General features: G+C 55.1%; 2 protein-coding genes across 7 annotated transcripts in view; one reads left to right on the top strand and one right to left on the bottom strand.

The window, feature by feature from the left end:
- Positions 1-13517, bottom strand: part of LOC140399885 (ADP-ribose glycohydrolase MACROD1-like) — a 959160-nt gene that overhangs the window by 681489 nt on the left and 264154 nt on the right. The window lies entirely within an intron of this gene.
- The window catches only part of LOC140399884 (leucine-rich repeat transmembrane protein FLRT1-like), a 178395-nt gene continuing 167192 nt past the window's right edge, over positions 2315-13517 (top strand). The window contains exon 1 of the mRNA XM_072489350.1: positions 2315-2742. The gene's annotated coding sequence lies outside the window, so the exon portion shown is untranslated. The remainder of the gene's footprint in view (positions 2743-13517) is intronic.

The raw sequence follows: 13517 nt of genomic DNA, 5'->3' as shown, positions 1-13517 counted from the left end.
TTGGGACTATGTCCCCCACGCCGATGACGAAACGGTGGCGTTTTATGCCAGAAAAACCTGGATCAAAGGGACACAAATTCCCAGCCCCGCAGGTGGCGAGCAGGGGCCCGGAGCAGATCTCGCCAGCTTTTGCTGCAGATACGGGCCCCCGCACATCCGGGCCGGAGGCCGCCCAGGCGCACGGTGGCGGTCGCGCCGTGCTCCACAGCGGACTCAGACCGCAGAGCTAGACCCAAAAAAGAGAACCCCCCCCGGCCTCGATCGGCCGCGCGCCCGACCCTCAACGCCCGCACAAGCATTCCCCGGCTGCCTATAAGGCCCACGCCCGCCCCCCCCCCTCCCCGGCCTCTGATCGGCCCGCCCCGTGAGTATCCCGACCGGCTGGAGCACATTAGTTCCACGCCGTCGGTACTCCGGCCGGTCGGGGGTGGAGCGGGCCTCTGGCAATGGCCCCAGGCGGCACGGCGTACTCCCCAAGTACGCCGCTTTTCAGGGCCTGCAGAGTCGGCGAGCCGGCGGCGGTCCCGATTACTTGCGGGAACATGGGGCGGGATTCTCCACTCCCACGCCGAAGTGGCCGCGCCGCCGTCGTGAACGCCATCGTGAACACCGTCGAGGTTCACGACGGCGCGGAACGGCCCCGGTCCCGACCGATTCAGGCCCTGACAATGGGCCAGTATCGGGGCCGCGTCATCCACACGCACCAGGCCTTGTTGCCCGCGTAAAAGCGGCGCCGCATCGATGACGCGGCCGGCGCCGCATAACGGACGTCACCCGCGCATGCGTGGGTTGCCGTCCTCTCTAAGTCCGCCCCGCAAGAAGATGGGGGACGGATCTTGCGGGGCCGCGGAAGGAAGGAGGTCCTCCTTCAGAGAGGACGGCCCGGCGATCGGTGCCCCCCCCCCCCCCCCCCACACCCGTGAAAGGAGCGGCGGCGAGTGGGGGCCGCCGATTTAAAGTCATTGGCAAAAGAAGCAATATCGATAATGAGAAAAAAGGAATGCACGCGGTCACTGGGTACTGGAGTGTGCCGACCGGGAGCGGGGTGAGGGGGCAGGTTTAATCGAGGCTTTGAAAAGGGGGTGGGACTGTAACCTGAAAAGGAGGAGTGTGCAGGGTTACGAGGAGGCAATGGCACCCAATATAATGCACATTCGCTCCATCAAACCTCGCCGTACAGTAAATGGAGGACATCACTTCTAAACGCTCCCCCTGGTTAATGACAGCGCTGTTTAACAGCCGCCGACAGGAACTTCTGTATCCGGTTACGGTTTGCTGATTCAACCCTACGCAGAGGTTCCCCCGGGTCTGGGTGGCAGCAAGGTGGTGAACATTATGTCTGGGCATTCAGGAATTTCACATAGAATCTACATGTGCAGAAGGAGGCCATTCGGCCCATCGAGTGAGCACCGGCGCTTGGAAAGAGCCACACTTCCAACCTATCCCCCGCAACCCAGTAATCCCACCTAACCTGCACATCTTTGGATACTACGGGCAATTTAGCATGGCCAATCCACCTAACCTGCACATCTTTGGACACTAAGGGGTAATTTAGCACGGCCAATCCACCTAACCTGCACATCTTTGGACACTACGGGCAATTTAGCATGGCCAATCCACCTAACCTGCACATCTTTGGACACTAAGGGGCAATTTAGCACGGCCAATCCACCTAACCTGCACATCTTTGGACACTACGGGCAATTTAGCACGGCCAATCCACCTAACCTGCACAACTTTGGACTTGTGGGAGGAAACCGGAGCACCCGGAGGAAACCCATGCAGACACGGGGCGGGGGGGGGGAACGTGCAGACTCCGCACAGACAGCGACCCAAGCCGGGATTCGAACCCGGCACCCTGGAGCTGTGAAGCAATTGTGCTGACCACTGTGCTGCCCTGCTGCCCGGTGGGCAATTTAGCGTAGCCAACCCGCCTAACCTGCACGTATTTGGGCTGCGGGGGGGGGGAAACCGGAGCACCCGGAGGAAACCCACGCAGGCGCGGGTGAGAAGGTGCAGACTCCGCACAGGCACCGGGAATCGAACCTGGGACCCTGGCGCTGTGCTAACCACTGTGCTACCGTGGCGCCCTCGGGGAGCAGCTGGCATTTGGTCCCGCCTTGCACAATATTCCACCGGGAAACAGGGAAAAACTTTATTTTTTTTTTAAAAACACCAGCAAGCTCTGACAAGTTGCAGCAGGTAATAATGCGGTTGCACGTTTGACCTGCTTTCCTTGCCTCCTGCCTCAGCTCATTCCTGCCGTCCGCCTGTCCAGGACCAACACACAGTGACTGGGTTGCTGTGCGGAATATTCCACTCGCGAAGGTTAGCTCTACATCCCCTCCAAGATAGCTGCAAATGCAAGATACCCACACAAACAACAGCCTGGGCTGCTGCTTGCCGAATCCAGAAACCCAGCCCACCGATGATCTCATCCGAATATTCAGCCAGTGAGTCGGCAGCAGCCCTCACTCCCCCAGTTGAGCTCTTGCAGCGGGGGTACCTGCCGGCGTGTCTGAGGCATCCGTGGAGCTTTGAGACTGAACCTGTTATTTAATTTCGCAGCTCGTTGGGCGAGCGTCTTCTGGTGGCTTTGCACCTTGCCCGTGAGGTCTGCACCCAGTGGGGTTGGCCTCGTACTTTGTTTTCTCTCCTCTCCTCCCTCTCCTACTGGAATATGTTTCGTGGTGGGGGCTTGCTTCGAATCACAGCAGCAGAAGATGAGTAAACCGTGAACAGGTAAGCAGGCGTTCGACTTACTTGAAGCATTGTGCCAGTTTGTGAATTACCCCAGGACTTTTGTCTCCTAACCTTACGAAGTGCAGGGCAAACAATGCGATTGAAGGACCTCCAAGTGTCCGATGCACACAAAGTTTCCTGTACTTGTGAACAGATTCAGCCAGCACTGGCATTTCTCGACACAAGTAACTGCAGGGCTTTGCTTAACCCTGTGAGTGCTGTGTGAGCACAAGCATTCTCATCAACACAGGGAGCTTTTATTCTGCGCACCGCCAAATCGAGCTTGCTTCTGAGGCTGGATTTTATAAAATGCCAACACAGTGGACTGCAGTGGAAGTCCAACTTAGAAGAAAGGCACAGTGAGGAGTCTTACAACACCAGGTTAATCTCACAACACCAGGTTAAAGTCCAACAGGTTTGTTTCAAATCACTAGCTTTCGGAGCGCTGCTCCTTCCTCAGGTGTTTATCAGAAGGAAAGCAGGGAGAGAGACGAGGATAATTTCGATTTTCTTTTTTTCTAATTTTGCAATGGCCCCCGCGAGTTGGTAAATCGATCCGGATTTCTAACCTTGGCACACGCCCGCCGCTGCGCCCCATCGAGGGTCGCCCCCCCCCCCCCCCCCCCCCCCCCACCCTCGATCCCGAAACATCACCTCTCCCGCCGTCAAGCATGTTTGCCGGGGAGCGCCCCTCGTCGCACCTAAACGGTGGCTGGTTTGTGCGATTGCCTGATTGGGAACAAGCCCAGCTAGCGTAGCTCGCCCAGTCCCCTGAAGAGCCCCTGTCCTCTGAACGCTTGAAGGAGGGAAGTCAGGCAGCTGCGAAATCCTCTCGCTTGTAGGTGGAGGAAGAGGGACTGGGTAAAACTCGATTCGTTTCCCCTGCCGCCCAATTTTGTTCGGGCAGAAAGTACAACCTGTTTAGACGCCAGATTGAAGATTTGGCTCGATTCATTACAAGCAGCAATAATGTGTGTGTGTGTGTTTATGGGGGGGGGGGGGGGGGAGAGATTTGAGCAGGAGAAACATATTGTTGATGTACTGTGTCAAAACCGGTGCTTATTCTGCTGTTGTGAGAAAGGGTGACTGCATTCCCCCTGAACTATCAATCCTGATTCAAACAGAGAGAAAGGGGATGCTTGTGAACTGGGATGAGAAAAGAAATGCACGCATGGATGTTCAGCTATTTCACCATCAAGTGTGTGAACTCCAAGGAGGGGGAGAGAAGCGCTTGGACCCGGCTGTCAGCCAACAGCTGCCCGGTAAACGTTCTGCTCGTTTAGCTGGTCACAATGAAAAAGCTCGTTCTTTCTGTAAGCCAGTTGCAATTGGCAGACCAAGCCTCCTGCCTATAGCTCCAATGCTCCCTTCCCCTCGCTATCCTTTTCCTTTTTAAAAACAATTCTGTCTCCATGCACCATGGAGCTCTGTCGGCTTGCAGTAAATTAGCAGGAGCTTTAATCCTTACCGTCGGTCGGGTCTTCCTGCTTGCCACAGAGCAGGGGGTAACGTGCTTCTCTCTCTCTCTCTCTCTCTTCAGACACTTCATTCCCGGCATTGCCTTTCAGTCCGTCGTCATTACTCGGTGTAACGGTTAATCTTGGGGGTTTTTTTTTTTGTTGTGTGTGTGCGTGTGGAAGAAATTCACTTTTCTGTGCGTTTGTCGAATGTGGTCCAAACTGCTCACCCAGCAGCTGGACGGTGTTACACATTATCAGCCTCTGATTAGCACAGTGTTGCTTCACAGCTCCAGGGTCCCGGGTTCGATTCCCGGATTGGGGTCGCTGTCTGTGCGGGGTCTGTACGTTCTCCACCCCCCCCCCCCCCCCCCCCCACCCCCCCGTGTCTGCGTGGGGTTCCCTCCGGGCGCTCCGGTTTCCCCCCCGACAAGTCCCGAAAGACGAGCAGGTTGGGTGGATTGGCTGCGCTGAATTGCCCCTTCGCGTTAGTGTAAAAAAAAAAACGGTTAGGTGGGGTTACGGGGATAGGGTGGAGGTGTGGGCTTAATTAGGGCGCTCTTTCCAAGGGCCGGCGCGCATTCGATGGGCTGAATGGCCTCCTTCTGCACTGTAAATTCTATAGTTCTATGAAATGCGTTGGGTTGGGGGGGGGGGGCGATCTTCTGCACAGTACGAATTGTGCTCGTCACTTTCCCCCCCTTTCAGGTACCAAATTTTAGATCGTTACTGCGTATGCCCGTAGGGGAATGAGCTGTGATTTTGTTAATACTACCCAGTGTTAATGGATGTGCGCAAGATGCTTCAGGTACCAAACAACAGATGCCGCTGCCGCGCAGATACTTTGCAAGGAGTTAAGAGGAGAAATGAGGAGCTCCGATACCAGGGCACGTATCGATTCAAATGGAAGGGGGAAAGTCTCGGGGACAAACGATGTGGCTACGGTGAGGATAAGGCGGCGGGGGCCTTTCAGCAACTCCGCTGAGCGGGGAAGAGGAAGGATTAAGTCATTTTGTGCGAAAGGCCTGACCTTTGGCCCTGAATTCATCTCCCCCCCCCCCATTCCAAAATAAAAATGAAATGCTACCCGGCAGACACTACCTGCCAGGGCGAACAGGCAGACTCTCAGTTTTGCGCCTCTCTACTGCGCAGCCAATACGAGGGGTAAACCAAATACAGACAGGACCGATCGTACCATCGCTGATTACATTTAAGGCATCATCAGATTTGTTTCCGGCAAGGCAGGCTACGGGGTGGCACAACGGGTCAGCACTGTTGCTTCACAGCGCCGGGGACGCAGGTTCGATTCCCGCCTTGGGTCACCGTCTGTGCAGAGTCTGCACGTTCTCTCCCCCCCCCCCCCCCCCCCCCCCAGCGTGGGTTTCCTCTGGGCGCTCCGGTTTCCTCCCGAGAAAGACGTGCTGGTTAGGCGAATCGGACGTTCTGGATTCTCGGGCTGTTTAGCACAGGGCTAAATCGCTGGCTTTGAAAGCAGACCAAGGCAGGCCAGCAGCACGGTTCGATTCCCGTAACAGCCTCCCCGAACAGGTGCCGGAATGTGGCGACTAGGGGCTTTTCACAGTAACTTCATTTGAAGCCTACTTGTGCCAATAAGCGATTTTCATTTCATTTCATTCCGTGTACCCGAACAGGCGCCGGAATGTGGCGACTAGGGGGATTTTCACGTCGCGCCGTTGGTGTCAGCCTACGAGGGCAGCACGGTAGCATAAGTGGCTAGCACTGTGGCTCCACAGCACCCGGGTCCCAGGTTCGATTCCCCGCTGGGACACTGTCTGTGCGGAGTCCGCACGTTCTCCCCGTGTCTGCGTGGGTTTCCTCCGGGTGCTCCGGTTTCCTCCCACAGTCCAAAGACGTGCAGGTTAGGTGGATTGGCCGTGATCAATTGCCCTCAGTGACCAAAAAAGGTCAGGGGGGGGGGGGGGTTATGGGGACCGGGTGGAAGTGAGGGCTTAAGTGGGTCGCTGCAGACTCGATGGGCCGAATGGTCTCCTTCTGCACTGTACGTTCTATGTACTTGTGACACTAATAAAGATTATTATGATAAGAGATTTGGCAAGCAGCGACACTGCGCTCGGTTCACGTGACGGGGTTGTGAGGGCGCTCCGTGCTGCTCATCTCCGTTTGGGGTTTTTGTGGTGGCCTGCGGACTTTGTAAGTCCCATTCGGCCCTTTGCTCTCCCGCTTCTCAGTGGCGGCCTGGCTTCTCCCGAAAGCTGCTATCGCAAACTCAGCTTCGCCATTTCAGCCCTGGAGCTGAGAATGCACTTGGCTTTATTATTCTCCTCTGTGTGCGTGCGTGTGTGCGTGTGCCCGCACGGTCGTAGGGGGTGGCACATCCCGTATCAGGATTACATGCGTTCGCCCCGTCTCTGCGAGTGTGACCCTGAGCAATCTTGCCGTTTCGAAGTAGACCGTTGGTGGCTCTGCACGAAATTTCAGTCCCGACTGAAGACTTTGGGGATTAATCACGGTGTCACTGAAACTGCAGCAGATCTGTTCAAAGGTTAGTCTGAGACAGCCTGATGGCGCAGCGTTCGGGCGTACCCTGCGTTTACTCCCAGGAAGGCGTGACGTGGTTTATCCATCCTCCCCCCACCCCCACCCCCCACCCACCCACACACACACACACAAACCGTCAAGTCCCCAGGTCCTAACTGGGTCCATCTGTGGATGATACCGAGCCATTTTCTTTTTAATATCCACCACGCCCCGCTCCCGACACCAGCTCCACCGCCCCACAGGGACCATTAACCCGGGACAGCGATTGTACACTTCCACATTGCCCGGCTGCAGCCCGGATTGTGTCAGCAGAGGGCAGGGCGCAATTCACTGTCTGCGTGGGTTTCCTCCGGGTGCTCCGGTTTCCTCCTGAAAGACGTGCTTGTTGGGTGAATTGGACATTCTGAATTCCCTTCTCCGTGTACCCGAACAGGCGCCGGAATGTGGCGACGAGGGGATTTTCACAGGAACTTCACTGCGGCGCAAATGTCAGCCTACCTGTGACACTAATAAAGATTATCGTTAATACTTGAGGAATGGCTTGCGTGTGGAAAAAAAACTTTTAAACAGGAGGCAAAATGGAAATTAAGTTCAGTGCCCAATAAGTCCTCCTAACCTTTTTGGCCACTAAGGGCAATTTATCACGGCCAATCCACCTAACCTGCACGTCGTCGGACTGTGGGAGGAAACCGGAGCACCCGGAGGAAACCCGTCCAATCTAATGACAACCGTAGGAATGCACGCACAGGAATACGTACAGAGCCTGTTGAATCACTCTCCCAGTGCTGGGTCTTTCTCTGCCCACTGAGATCCCATCAGGAGGCGAGGACTCCTTAATCCTACCACAGGTCAGCGCACAGGCTTCATCCTATATTGGGCCACTGTCCGCAAGCTGGAAAAGCTGTAACGCGTCATTAAAATAACAAATCACTGGTTGTAGAGCGTTCCCAGTCGGAATATTAATAATCTTTACAGTTTTGAGGAAAGAAAGAGATGCCGTCACACGGGTGGGGATGCTCGCTGCTGTAAAATCTATTGAATTTTCCACAGCAAGGTGAACACGTCTGTTGTTGACTCCGGGGTAGATTCCCCATTGGCCAACGCCAAAATCGGGAAATGCGATTGGGCGGGGAATTGGTTCCGGCGCTAAAAACGCGGCGGCCGCCGGTTTGAGGCCAAATCGCGATTCTCCGTCGCCTCGACAGCGGCGTCAATGCGTTCCGGAACACACGGACAGTAAACGCTGTTTGCGTATCGTTAGCGGGCCCGGCCCGGTATCCTCCGGGGCCTCCGCGACTCTGCCCCTCCGATGGGCCGAGTCACCGACCCCGCGGTTCAGTGACGGGGTCGGGAGAGTGTCCAACATCGCCAGAGTTTGCGGACAGCTGTGCCCCTGGCCGGGGGTTCTGCCAGGCCCGGTGGGGGTAGCGGGGGGCAGTGGCCAGGAGGTGGGCTGTGGGGTCGGGGTGGATGGGCACGGAACACCATTGCCGCGGCCGGGGGGGGGCAGCCACGCAGCTGTGCCCCTGGCCGGGGGTTCTGCCAGGCCCGAGGGGGCGGTTAGCGGGGGGCAGTGGCCAGGAGGTGGGCTGTGGGGTCTGGGGGCGGGGGGGGGGGGCACGGAACACCATTGCCGCGGCCGGGGGGGCAGCCACGCAGCTGTGCACGCCGCCAACTGCCCGCTGCGACCTTAGGGCCACGGGTCGGATAGGTGACACCCCCGGCCACCCCCACTGGGTGCCCTCTGACCCCAGCCGGCCCATCAGCTGTACGGGCGCGCTCCAGCACAACCAGTGCCATCTTGTTGGCTGGGATGGTGTGTGTGGGGAGTGTAATGTGTGTGTGCGGCTGGGATGAGTGTGTGTGGGGAGTGTAATGTGTGTGTGCGGCTGGGATGAGTGTGTGTGGGGAGTGTAATGTGTGTGTGCGGCTGTGATGAGTGTGCGCGGGGAGTATAATGTGTGTGTGGGGCTGGGATGAGTGTGTGTGTGGGGTGTGTAATGTGTGTGTGCGGCTGGGATGAGTGTGCACGGGGCGTGTAATGTGTGTGTGAGGCTGGGATGAGTGTGTGTGTGGGGAGTGTAATGTGTGTGTGCGGCTGGGATGAGTGTGCGCGGTGAGTGTAATGTGTGTGTGGGGCTGGGATGAGTGTGTGTGGGGAGTGTAATGTGTGTGTGAGGCTGGGATGAGTGTGTGTGGGGAGTGTAATGTGTGTGTGAGGCTGGGATGAGTGTGCGCGGTGAGTGTAATGTGTGTGTGAGGCTGGGATGAGTGTGTGTGGGGAGTGTAATGTGTGTGTGAGGCTGGGATGAGTGTGTGTGGGGAGTGTAATGTGTGTGTGCGGCTGGGATGAGTGTGTGTGGGGAGTGTAATGTGTGTGTGCGGCTGGGATGAGTGTGTGTGGGGAGTGTAATGTGTGTGTGCGGCTGGGATGAGTGTGTGTGTGGGGTGTGTAATGTGTGTGTGCGGCTGGGATGAGTGTGCACGGGGCGTGTAATGTGTGTGTGAGGCTGGGATGAGTGTGTGTGTGGGGAGTGTAATGTGTGTGTGCGGCTGGAATGAGTGTGCGCGGTGAGTGTAATGTGTGTGTGGGGCTGGGATGAGTGTGTGTGGGGAGTGTAATGTGTGTGTGCGGCTGGGATGAGTGTGTGTGGGGAGTGTAATGTGTGTGCGCGACTGGGATGAGTGTGTGTGGGGAGTGTAATGTGTGTGTGCTGCTGGGATGAGTGTGCGTGGGGAGTGTAATGTGTGTGTGGGGCTGGGATGAGTGTGTGTGGGGAGTGTAATGTGTGTGTGCGGCTGGGATGAGTGTGTGTGGGGAGTGTAATGTGTGTGTGCGGCTGGGATGAGTGTGTGTGGGGAGTGTAATGTGTGTGTGCGGCTGGGATGAGTGTGTGTGGGGAGTGTAATGTGTGTGTGCGGCTGGGATGAGTGTGTGTGGGGAGTGTAATGTGTGTGTGCGGCTGGGATGAGTGTGTGTGGGGAGTGTAATGTGTGTGTGCGGCTGGGATGAGTGTGTGTGGGGAGTGTAATGTGTGTGTGCGGCTGGGATGAGTGTGTGTGGGGAGTGTAATGTGTGTGTGTGCGGCAGGGATGAGTGTGTGTGGGGAGTGTAATGTGTGTGTGCGGCTGGGATGAGTGTGTGTGTGGGGAGTGTAATGTGCGTGCGCGGCTGGGATGAGTGTGTGTGGGGAGTGTAATGTGTGTGCGCGGCTGGGATGAGTGTGTGTGGGGAGTGTAATGTGTGTGTGCGGCTGGGATGAGTGTGTGTCGGGAGTGTAATGTGTGTGTGTGGGGAGTGTAATGTGTGTGTGCGGCTGGGATGAGTGTGTGTGGGGAGTGTAATGTGTGTGTGCGGCTGGGATGAGTGTGTGCGGGGAGTGTAATGTGTGTGCGCGGCTGCAGCTTGTCAGCCTCCCGAGTGTCGATCACGGACCCGGCCAATCCCGCTCCGTTTCCCATTGGAATCGAGTGTGTTCCACGTGGAGTCGGTGCTAGACCCTCCGCAGTCACTGAATCGCTCCAGGGTCCCAGCCGGTTTTGCTGTTGTGAAAGTCCACGAATCCTGCCCCAGCGTCAACTTAGTCCCAGGAACAGAGAATCCCGCCCACCATATTTTACTGCAACTAGAATCAGTCACTTGGTGACTTGACGAGGTCATTTAATCTTGTGCGATTCGCAGCGCTCACAACGCCTCATGAGATTTAATGGAATCTCGCGAGGCATTGTGGGAAAGGCAGCCAGCATAATTAAGGACCCCACGCACCCCGGACATACTCTCTTCCACCTTCTTCCGTCAGGAAAAAGATACCAAAGTTTGAGGTCACGTACCAACCGTCTCAGGAACAGCTCCTTCCCTGCTGCCATCAGACTTTTGAATGGGCCCACCTCGTGTTAAGTTGATCTTTTCTCTACACCTTGCTATAACTGTAACATTATATTCTGCAGTCTCTCCTTCCTTCCCTATGTACGGTGCATTGTTCGTACAGCATGCAAGAAACAACACTTCTCACTGTACACTAATACATGTGACAATAATAAATCAAATCAAATCCTGCTTCTGAATTTCTGGAGGGGCTGGTTTAGCACAGTGGGCTAAACAGCTGGCTTGCAATGCTGAACAATGCCAGCAGCGCGGGTTCAATTCCCGTACCGGCCTCCCCCGACAGGCGCCGGAATGTGGCGACTAGGGGCTTTTCACAGGAACGTCACTGAAGCCGATTTGTGACAATAAGCGATTGTTGTTATTATTCCCCTAATGTCAGAAAAACAAGTGGGAAAGGATGCCTAACTGCAAATTAAAAGCAGGACCTGGTTTAATGAGAAAATACATGCTAGTATCGAAGGGTACGACCAACCTGCAATCCATAACCGATCACTAGTTATTCTGACAGAGATACTTGATGAACTAGAAGGAGCCAAGGGAAACGGACCCCCTGAGGCAGATGCCTGGGTTACTGAGGACGGCTGGGGAAGGCATTTTGTGAAGCGCGGCCACTGGGCAGGCTCCAAGGCGTTTGGAACCAGCAGGTTGGCAGCCCGATCTAAGCTGGCGCATCAAGGGTGCTTGCAAGAGCAAGACGCAGCTCTGCCCACTCTTGAACCACGGGCAGCACAGTGGCTAGCACAATTGCTTCACAGCTCCAGGTTCGATTCCCGGGCTTGGGTCACCGTCTGTGCGGAGTCTGCATCTTCCCCCCCCCCCCCACCCCCGTGTGTGCGTGGGTTTCCTCCGGGCGCTCCGGTTTCCTCCCACAGTCCAAAGATGTGCAGGTTAGGTGGATTGGCCATGGTAAATTGTCCCTTAGTGTCCAAAAAGGTTGGGTGGGGTTACTGGGTTATGGGGATAGGGTGCAGGTGTGGGCTTGGGTAGGGTGCTCTTTCCAAGAGCCGGCGCAGACTCGATGGGCCGAATCCATCACTGTAAATTCTATCTATAACGCCGACTCTTGCCGGGAAGAGTGTACGCGGCAACAGAACCAAGCGATTCATCAAATTTATTTCATAGAATTTGCAGCGCAGAAGGAGGCCATTCGGCCCATCGAGTCTGCACCGGCTCTTGGAAAGAGCACCCTACCCAAGGTCAACACCTCCACCCTATCCCCATAACCCAGTAACCTCACCGAACACTCGGGGCAATTTTGGACACTAAGGGCAATTTAGCGTGGCCAATCCACCTAACCTGCACATCTTTGGACTGTGGGAGGAAACCGGAGCACCCGGAGGAAACCCACCCAGACACGGGGGGAGAACGTGCAGACTCCGCACAGACAGTGAACCAAGCCGGGAATCGAACCTGGGACCCTGGAGCTGTGAAGCAACAGTGCTAACCGCTGTGCTACTGTGCCATCCATAGAACTCATGGGATGTTACCACACCAATAGGGAGAAAGAGGGGGGGGGGGGTAAAATTGAAAGAAAAGAATGCATATATTAAATTCTGTCGTACACATATATATTCATATTTCATATATATGTCTATCCCAAGGTTCGTACTGTGGAGCACGATTCAAAAAGATACCTAAAATTACACTGTGTAATTATTTGCATTTACAATTTGATATATATGAAATATAGACATGAAATACTGCATTTTTCAGAGAGCATTGATACCTCTTCATCTGATTTAATTCCAAGGTTGAAATGTAACTCGGCTATGGGCTAATTTACCGGCGAATGCTACAGTGAGTTTTAAGCCACAGTTCAACCTCTCAGTTCCGTCGCCTTTCAGAAACCTTCTGAGATTCGGAACTGCCGTGGGCAGCAGGGTAGCACAGTGGTTAGCACTGTGGCTTAATAGAGCCAGGGTCCCGGGTTTGATTCCCGGCTTGGGTCACTGCCTGTGCGGAGTCTGCACGCTCTCCCCCCTCTCCCACCGCCCCCCCCCCCCCACCCGTGTCTGCGCGGGTTTCCTCCGGTTTCCTCGCACGAGTCCCGAAAGTCGTGCTTGTTGGGTGAATTGGACATTCTGAATTCTCCCTCCGTGTACCCGAACAGGCGCCGGAATGTGGCGACGAGGGGATTTTCACAGGAACTTCATTGCCGTGTATAATAAGCCCACTTGTGACAATAAAGATTATTAAAAAATTAAAATTAAATCAGTGCCTTAATATCATTGCAAGGCATCTTGACCCTCCCCCCACCACCCCACCTACCCTCGCCCCCAACCCCCTTCGACCCACCCTTGTCGTAATGGGAGCAAGTGCAGGATGTATGCGAATACTCCCCCAATGTGCATCTTCATAATAGAATCATTTTGTACTTAATTGATACTGCTATTTTACATCACGAGGAATTAACTTAGCAACGTGCCCGTGGTGTCTATAACAAGGCGGCAGCCATGTGTTAAGAAAAATAATACCGGCAAACAGTTGCTCTTGTTTGTTTTCAAAAGAAGAGGAACTCCGGTATTTATTCCCAGCGCATTTCACGTCCCCGGTTAACGCAAAGCATCTCACGGTCGACAAATTACCTCTGTGTGAAGCGCAGACGAAGCAAAGGCTTGTGGCCTATTTTGCTCACAGTGACCGGGATTCTCGTTCCGGACTCTATATGTTCTTCCTCCAGCTGAGAATCGGGACTGGCCTCCGTTGCCACCAGGAGCAGCACCCAGGGGCGAGTCACCGTCCTTGGCCATGTAAATTTATGCATGTTACAAAAGAGGAAGTGAAACCGATAAGCTGCTTTGGTGTGGTCAGGAGCTGTCAATCACAGCAAGAGTGTTTCTAAGCATCTCCGATTAGCATCAAAGCAGAGGACTTGTGATGCATTCAAGCGCGAAGGGAAAGATTTTTTCTTA

The sequence above is a fragment of the Scyliorhinus torazame genome, chromosome 24 (assembly GCF_047496885.1).
Source record: "Scyliorhinus torazame isolate Kashiwa2021f chromosome 24, sScyTor2.1, whole genome shotgun sequence".
Classification (NCBI taxonomy): domain Eukaryota; kingdom Metazoa; phylum Chordata; class Chondrichthyes; order Carcharhiniformes; family Scyliorhinidae; genus Scyliorhinus; species Scyliorhinus torazame.
The sequence above is the reverse complement of the archived record's forward strand: the minus strand, read 5'-3'. Positions and strand labels throughout refer to the sequence as shown.